We start from the raw sequence: 9,761 nt of genomic DNA, 5'->3' as shown, positions 1-9,761 counted from the left end.
GACGTTATCAAAAAATTGCATATTTGTGGGTTTTGCGTAAATTGCTATCGAGATATCAGCTTCCAAGTTTCACACCGCGGGAAGGTTGCTTGGTCGAATTTTGTACATCATGATGGCCCTAAAAGGAGCCGATTTTGTGTGTGCAAACTGTTCAATTTGATGCAATATTATCTCGTAAAAAGCAGTGAATTCGCTGTCGTTAGAAAAATTCGGTAACCGCGATTTTCTATTTTCTTCTTTCCTTTTATTATGATCCTTGCCTTTCGACTTGGAATAACTTCCAGCTACATCTTTTCTATTTACAATATCTTACATCTATCTTACCTTGCTAGTCTTAACTTCTATTATGTTATATTAATTATCTTTATTATAATAATTGTCTTATGTTAACACGTTAAGCGCCATGTCAGTCGCCGGTGACTGACAGTATACTTTTCGTTGGTCGTCTTCTGTTTATAGTTCGCATGGCCCACTTGACGGCAGAGTGTGGCGTGAACGGAACGGCATGCAAAACAGGCTGGGCGTTTAACGTGTTAATTATCCTATATTGAGTATCATTCTAAAATACGACCTTATACCTATTTATTTACCTTCTCCCTATCCTTGCTAAATTTTAAATTCACTATCGCACCACTCCTTTGGTCTAGCTCCCCAGTTTTTCTTTCTCTTTCTATCCTTTTCATTTCTTCCATCCCTTCTCCTGTTTCACTTAGCAGTTCCTTGTGGCCTCGCACTTCCCTGCGATTTTCTATTATCCGAGTAGATGTTTAACAGAATTTCTCAACGCATATTCGCTTACTTCTGTTGTCTCGCTTTTTCCTTCGACATGCGAATAAGTCACATGTCGAGAAGTCTTGAAGGAAAAGAGAGACAACAATATGTACATAGCTATTTAGTTCTCTATATCCTAGAACTTTATTGTAGGACATCACTCGTAGTTTTCGAGATATCTCAGTGCTGTGAGATAAATCGGATATACTGTGCTGCAGATAATTGATGAAAATACAACGTCGACCAGGTTGATTCCAACGAAAAATTATTTTTAGCGCGATGTTGCGTCTTAAAGGATGAATCGACAGACCTACTGGCCTTCAAAGTGCGTGCGAGGGGGCTCGAAGGGCAAGTCGTCATAAGAAGTTTCAATGTTGTTTTAAATCGATTATTTTACCATCGCGTCGCGTCGATTTATCAACCTTTCTCTACCTTGCTTCTTTTCTTTTAATACTTTAATTATTGTAAAATAAGCTAATGGAAGAGAGTGGAAAAATGTTTTTTGTGATTCATGGACTTCTGTAATAACGAGAAACTGAATTTGACGATAGGAATTAATGCTAAAAGAAAAGTTGTATTTTAAGTCGGTCGATTTAGAACATTTTTCTTCTTTACTAATCTTGTTTTTCCTTTTTAAATATTTTAATAATTGTAAAATAAACTAATGACAAACAAGAGAAAGTGTTTTTGTGTCTTTGGACTCTTGCAATAATGAAAACCTTAATTTGACGATGGGAATTAATATTAAAAGAATAGTGATAAAACAGTAGAAGCCGAGGCGTAAATGCAGTGTATTTGAGTTACTTTTCTTTCCCTGGAAAATTCGATATTTAATATGTTTGGTCTACAATTCTTATGGATATTTTTTGTAAGAGACGAAATGAATTTTTTGATTCATCTTCCCTTTTTAACTTCTTCCCTTCCCCTAATTTTTAATCAACTGAAAATTAGGAAGTTTGTAATTCGATTTCTAAGATAGAATTATGTAATTCTAGTGATATTAAGAATTTTCCCTGTATTCCGCTCTTGTACTGTTACGAAAACTGATTATTTTCGTGAGCTCAGTGAGCAATGAAATTAAGTTTAAAAAGGTAATTATTTTTTCACAGTATTTTACATTTTAATTCGTAGTCCAATTCTGTTCGCATACACGTTTACACAGTCATCAGTTTCTCTCCGAAATTAATTACTTTCGTTTCAGTTTACATCAACTTCACTGTGACAACTTATATTCTTCGCTCAAATAATTGTTTTATATTCCATCAATTCCTCCGGTCGATGTAATTTCAATCAGAAACATCAAATTGTATACCTATTAAATTTTATTTGATTTTATGATAATCCAACTGCGTGGGATATTCGTTTAATTTCTCGTTGTAATTAACAGATTAAATTTGTAAAGCTCGTTTTAAATCACTTTCGAGACAATTCTGAAGCACACTCTTCCTTTTTCTCGAATTTTCCTCGTGGGAAACGACAGGAGAAGCTTGAACGTCTCGCAATCTCACAACGTGTGAAGTTCCCAGCGAGGTTTTGACATTTCGCGATCCAACTACGTGGAATTTTTGATAAGTTCCACCGCTTGGAAATTTCTCACCACACCAAGTTTCCCCGGGTTATCGTCAACTCTTCAACGAGTTTTGGCAGGTTGCAATTTCCCGACCACGGTTTACATTCAACGCGGAAACCTGCCACGCGAGATGAAATACTTGATCGATGCTATTAATATCGAGGTTAATTATAACCGCAGCAAAGTTATTAGCAGCACTCCTTGAGTCATCAATGCGAAGACTTAATGGATGGTAAGTAATTTTAAGTAACAGTGGAAATCATTTTATTAGGAGAAAGTTGGGAACATTTCAATTAACGTTGAGTTAATTACACTAGGCGAATATTTGAAGAAAGGAAAAGAAAAGCAAACCATCTTATCACAAATAATTTGAAGACTTAAAGACTTGAGAATAATTTTATTCAGAGTAACTTAGGAAGATTTCAATTACCATTGAGTTAATTGCACTACTGAATATTTGAAGAAAGGAAAAGAAAAGCAAACCATCTTATCACAAATAATTTGAAGACTTAAAGACTTGAGAATAATTTTATTCAGAGTAACTTAGGAAGATTTCAATTACCATTGAGTTAATTGCACTACTGAATATTTGAAGAAAGGAAAAGAAAAGCAAACCATCTTATCACAAATAATTTGAAGACTTAAAGACTCGAGAATAATTTTATTCAGAGTAACTTAGGAAGATTTCAATTACCATTGAGTTAATTGCACTACTGAATATTTGAAGAAAGGAAAAGAAAAGCAAACCATCTTATCACAAATAATTTGAAGACTTAAAGACTCGAGAATAATTTTATTCAGAGTAACTTAGGAAGATTTCAATTACCATTGAATACAATGAGTTGATTATACTACTGAATAATTGAAATAAAGAAAAGAGCGATTATAATTCTACCTTATAAGTACCCAAAAGCGAATCACTGTCACAGAATATTAACATTGAAAAAACTAATTAGATACTTACATACTTCAAAAAAACTCCCATTAAACTGAAAAACAAAGGAAAGCGAGAAATTGTGAAACGTACGAAGAAGAACTGTAAATTGGCAACGAAAATTGGGGGAAAACAGAACGTAGAAATAAATATCCAGCTAATTAAAGTCTGGCGATAATTAGAAATGCTCTCGAATCCAGGTGACCCATTAGTTTCTGTTTTATATGTGTCAGTTTCGCAGAAGCGAAACTTATTACTAATTAAAAGCGTCCTCGGTCCGCTTCAGCGAATACGCGTTCGTAGTAAATCCAGCAAACTCGATCAAGATTAAAGAACGAGAGAGGCCACGATAAAAGCGCGTGTTTATCGGCCGACATGTTCGTAGTACACGGGGCTGTCCGTTTGAAACGCAACCCTAAATTTAGGGGCTGAAACGGTGCAAATTTTAATTTTAATATCAGGACGCTATTTTAAGCCGATTATCGACCTGTCGGTCTAACAGGCGGAACTTCGACTGGGAACTTTCGTTCATCCCTCCTCGACTTCGTTCCTCGTGATATTTCGTTGTCACGTCGCGATGAAAAACTGGGGAAGATAAGTTTTCAACGCTTTCGTAATGATTGATCGTATTGATGAAGAATTTTTCTCCAATTCATACCGAGCTGCTTTTGTCTTCTGCTTTTACGTACAGGATTTTCTTCGAGTGACCAAAAATAGCAATTTTATTTGATATTTTGATTTGAAAAAATCTTTGAGAAAATGTTGATGAAATTTTTGTGAATTCTGTACGAAGCTGTTTTCCTCTTTTTTTGTGGTATAGGGTTCTTTTTACACAGACGAAACATTTTAATTTGGAAAATCACCGAGAAAATATTGTTTGTTGCTTAAGTTGAAGACAGCAGTTCAATGACTTTGGGATTGATCTGTTATGGTCTCTGATTTTATTATCTCATTTTTTTCAAGTAGATAATAAAAAATTAGATGATTGACTTAAAATAACACTGAAGTCAATTGTAAGGTGTACAATGGTTGAATTTCAACGATGAGTATATCAGAATGTTGAAATTGGTACGAATGAAAATATGTCATAATGTTGATAGATGACATTATCATGTGTAATGTTGAAATCGATACTAATGAAAACACGTCACAATGCTGATTGATGAAAATATTACACCGTTGAAATTAGTACGAACGAAAGCAGGAATAAAAGAGTGTGAATACACTAATGAGTTCTATTAAACAAGAATTTCATTAAAGTGGTCAACGACAATATTTTCCAACGTAGAGTATTTTGATGCTCGAGTGAAAACGTTTTTAACGAGGGTGTTTTTAATAGAAGCAACTTTTAACGAGAGCTGTGATATATTTAACAAAGCTTTGGTAACAGTTTATGGAATTTTTAACGAAAAAAATTTGTCATTAGGGTAACACTGGTGTATCTAACGAAAAATATATCGTTCCTAATTTAACAACATTTAACGCTTCGTTGTAATTCTTTTAAAAGCTACTCTCTCTGCCATTTGATATATTCGAATAATTTTTGTATTATTAAAATACAACTGTTTGCCATTTACAAGAGTTACAATCATTCTTTCATTTGTAAAATGAATCATCGGTACTAAAACCATTCTCTAAATTCCCTTTCGAACAAATCCTCGTTGGAAACAAATCTTAATGCGTTCCATTTGAATGTGTCTGATCGCCGTGGAAAGAGGAGAGCGTTTCCCCGTTGCCTCCGTTAAAACAAACACTCCTGAAACACTTCACGAACGGCGTTGTTACGCGAAATCGTATAATCGTGATAGTCGAGAAAAACGATAACGTTACGAAGAGAGATAGGACGTAAATTTGATTTGCCTACAAATGCAAATGGCTACGTTACTCGCAAATTCACTTCGCAGTTTCACCAGCTCGCATCGTATTCAATATTTAACGACGCGTTACACGTACTCTTTCCGATCCAAATCTAATCTTTACTTTGCCTGTGAATGGCGTGCTTGATGTGTACTTGACTTCACCTGTTTTTTCAGGAGCAAAGAAGACTTGAAAATAAATTTTTAGAAATTATTTTGATATTTAAGAAAAATTGTCTTCAGTTTTTGGAAGTGTAGTGTTTGAGAATTTTGGAAGGTGAATCTTTGAAGTTTCTGGAATGTAAATCTGAAATTTTTGGAAATTTTAATATTTAATGAAAATTATCTTAAGTGTTTGGAGGTTTAATGTTTGAGAATGTTGGAAGGTGAATCTTTGAAATTTCTGGAATGTAAATCTGAAATTTTTGGAAATTTTAATATTTAATGAAAATTGTCTTAAGTTCTTGGAAATTTAATGTTTAAAAATTTTAGAAATTTAATCTTCGAAATTTCTGGAAAGTAAATCTTTGAAATTTTTGGAAATTTTAATATTCAATAAAAATTGTGCGATGAAACTTTTTACATAAAGTATGAGAGGAATAAGGGTCCAAAATTTGTTTAAGAATTTGGAGAGAAACAAAGAATAGAATAGGATCAGAGAAAAAAATAGTAGAGGACATTTTTACAAGAGTAAAATTGTGCTTCGTGAAATTGAAAATTATTTTGATATTTAATAAGAATTATTGGCTGAAACTTTCTGCATAAATTATGAGAGGAAGGAGGGAGTTGAGAGGCGAACGAATAAAAAGTGAAAAGAATGTAAAACTTTTGGTAAGATTTTAACAAGAAGATTTGTTTAAGAATTACAAGAGAAGTGAAGAATGGATGAGCAGAAGTGTAAAGAGTGAAGGAACAGAAGAGACATTTTTCACAAGAATAAAGTTAAATTTATAAAACTGTGTAAAAGAAGCTCCTTGGACGATAGGGTCGTGTAAAATAGAAGATCGTTGCTGATGTAGAAAAAAGTTGGAAATAACTGGCGGAATTTGATAAAAGATTTTTTTTTCACTGGGGACAAGTAAAGCAGAAGGTGGAAGCTAACGTGAGAAAGTTCGAGATAAGCTAATATACACGCGTTTGAAACTTTTTAAAGACCTTTCTGGCATTTAGTTAAAAAAAGACTTTTATCGTCGATCTTCAACTTACAGCTATTTCGTATTGTTTAATTGTCATTACACTTCGTTACTGTACACAACTATTATATCATTATAGAAATTAGAAACCGAGAAAAACAAAACAAAGTTAAACTGGAGGTCGTCAAAATAGGTAAATGAAATTTTCAAATTTGTGAAATCTGCAAAAAGTATAACAATAATAAATCTTACGAAGCAAAGAAAGAAAAATCCAAGTCTCGCTTTGTTACCAATTTTCTATAAAAAAATATGCATTTGTATAAATATTCGTACTCTAATAATAAGAATATCCTCTAATTTTCGTCATTTTTATATAATACACACATTCGGGGAATATACTTCAACCGTACGGTACACTTTTTCTTCAAAAAAAAAAAAAAAGTACTATAATCATCTCAAAAAAAGGAAAATGTCGAATAGTACACTAACAACAGAATAATCTAAAATAACGAACCACGTTCATCCTGTATAAAAGACATTTTGAAAAATTAAAACAAAAATTTACAACTTCTTCATTTTCTTCAATTTTTCATAAATTAAAAGAACAACCAAATAAAAGTTAGAAAGTTTACAATTCGATTTCTAAGATAGAATTATGCAATTCTACCGGTATTAGGAATTTCCTCTGTACTTCGCTTATACAACAATCGTTGTATACACAATATCCATATATACACCTAAATCTAAATTTAAATCCAGAATAACCACGTTAGATTGGCTCGTCCTGTATAAAAAGCAATTTCGAGAAGCGAAAATTAAAATGTGAGACAAGAAGGAAGTTGGCAGAAGTACTGAAATGGAAGCTCGTAACAATAAAAGCCAGTACAGAGGAAAGAAGAGATAAAGTCGTCGACAATGGCCTTTCAAAGAAGCATCGAATCTCGAAACCTGTCCGTATTTCTCCCTTATCGAGATCCTCTCTCTCTCTGTAAGCATTTACTGAGAAAAGGCCAGCTGGAACAAGCATCGAACTTCCTAACCCCGGTGCGACGTCGACCATTTCCGGTATACACAGTAGACGTGGTACTCTCTGCCAAAATGTTCTCGTTTCCGGTGCAGTCCTGCGGCGTTTCGTAGGAATCGATACAATGACCAGATAAGCAGGGCCCGGGCAAGTTAAAGGATCGGGTACACGGGTATAGCTGCTGGAAAACCACCCTTCTCTCTGCCAGCCTGTCGTTTCGCTATCTGACGCTTAATTACAGCCAACCGAACTATCGTTCCGCCCCCATTGGACAGCCTAAATTCGGGTTTCGCGCTCGACCGTCAAAGGACGAGCGTGTGTGCTCGTAAAAATAGAAGATAGCGTTTTATCGGACGCTTTGCGGGGCAAAGAGGAAGGAGGGTGAAATGAAGTTGTACCTGTGAACGAAGGTCGAGGAATTAGAGGAAGAGGAGTTAACTGAAGGAAGAATTCTGTCTCTCTGGAATATTTGGAAGAAGTTGTTTTTAATATGCCCAAACTGTTAGACAAGGTTAACAAACGAAAAGGATTCGCGACAAAATATTGAAATCGCAGTTTTTCCTAAATTTTATACATTTTATTTTTGATAAAGTGTTGGAATATTAATGTGACGTGAAAATGTGACAACTTTTTGTTTAGAATCTATTTTTACAATGAAATATTATCGCGAGGAAGATATTGTTTATGTATTTTCAATCTACATAAGAAGTCAAAATGATTAACTCCACATTTTCATAATCTTCCAAATTTAGCTTCTGAGTGGCTCAATTGATTCATGGTTTTGTGGAATAAGCAGTACGATATTTAAATCATTCCCTCTTATACAAAGCAACAAATGCAGGGACAACTTTTTGTTTAAAATCTATTTTACAATTAAATATAGATAATTGTGTGGAAGATATTGTTTATGTATTTTCAATCTATAATGCAATAAATGAGCCACTCAGAAGACAAAATAATTAACTCCACTTTTTCATATTCTTCCAAATTTAGCTTCTGACTGATTCATCTTTTTGTAGAACAAACAGTATGATATTTAAATCATCCTTTCTTATACAGAGCAACAAATACAGGAATAATACTGTGTCCGAATATTAATAGTACTTGGAATAAATGAGTTGTAGAATGTAAAGGTACTCTCAGGTGGAAAAATGTGGAACGATTGGAAATTTTACTTGAAATAATAGCTGAATACTTTGGGAATGTTATGGTTAATTAGGCACAGGGTATTCTCTATAACTGCACTTTAATTATAATTAGACTGCGGATTTTTATACATTTATGGAAAATTTGAAGGCACAGAAATACACAGAATGTACATAGTAAGCAAAAATAAATAAATAAATCCAAAGTATAGTATTATAGCTCGTTTGATTGTAGTTTCCTCCACTCAATAAACCCCCCTTACACTACTCGTTATAATATTTAACGAGTAAAAAAATCCCCTATCTAGCTTCTATTTTTTTAATTATATTCATAAATATGTGAATTTGCACGAAAATCCGCAGTCTAGTTATTATCCTTAAACTAACGCTCACCCGTGGTTGCTGGCTGTTTGGCTTATCATCCTTCCTGTACGACTTCTCGTATACGACTACTCTGAAGAAATGTCGAGAAGGCCTGTTCCAAAACATTGGCTTTGCCTTACTGTGCTAGATGTCGATATTGTTTTGTTTACAATCACCTTCTCGACAAATGACGATAACTCGAAAAGGCGTAGGAATATTATACATGGTAGTTTTATAATTTTATTGAATTTGAAAATTTTGTATTTGAAAGCAAAATTGAATAAAATTAAGGGGTTCTCTAGAAATGAGTATTTAAATAATTTCTGTAGTAAATATGGTAAATTCGACACATGTTTAATTTACTAGCAATTGAGAGAAAATCGTAACAGGAATGTAGACGGTATTTTTACAATTTTTATTGAATTTGAAAGAAAAATTGAGTAAATTTAAGGAGCTCTCTAGAAGTGAGTATTTAAATAATTTGCGAAATTTCTCTAACGAATGAGGTAAATTCGACAGACGTTTAATTCATTTGCAACCAAGGGAAAATTGAAATATGTAATATTGGCAAATATTTAGAAAGGCGAAGAAACATCGGATATCGCGTGATGTTACATAAATCACCTGAAGCTGTACTAATTAAATAGAGTCAATATTTATTTCATTGCATCTGCGTTTATACAACTATTTAGTTGCAAAAAATATTATTACTATATACAGTACGTTGACTTTAATTACCGCTATTATCAATAAACTATGATTCCTTCACTTTTATTTATAAAATTTATACCTTCAAATGTACTCCAGTACTGTAACTTTCAACCATAAATTCATGACACAACGTGAAATAAAATATCAATAAAATATGAACTCTTTAATTAACAATCAATCAGGACAAATCTCGAACAAAGTGATATCAGCAGAAGAATCCAGAAATTTGTAATTAATAACACTGTACAATCCTA

This window comes from Habropoda laboriosa, unplaced genomic scaffold (assembly GCF_001263275.1).
Source record: "Habropoda laboriosa isolate 0110345459 unplaced genomic scaffold, ASM126327v1 scaffold22, whole genome shotgun sequence".
In the NCBI taxonomy this organism is placed as follows: Eukaryota; Metazoa; Arthropoda; class Insecta; order Hymenoptera; family Apidae; genus Habropoda; species Habropoda laboriosa.
The sequence above is the reverse complement of the archived record's forward strand: the minus strand, read 5'-3'. Positions refer to the sequence as shown.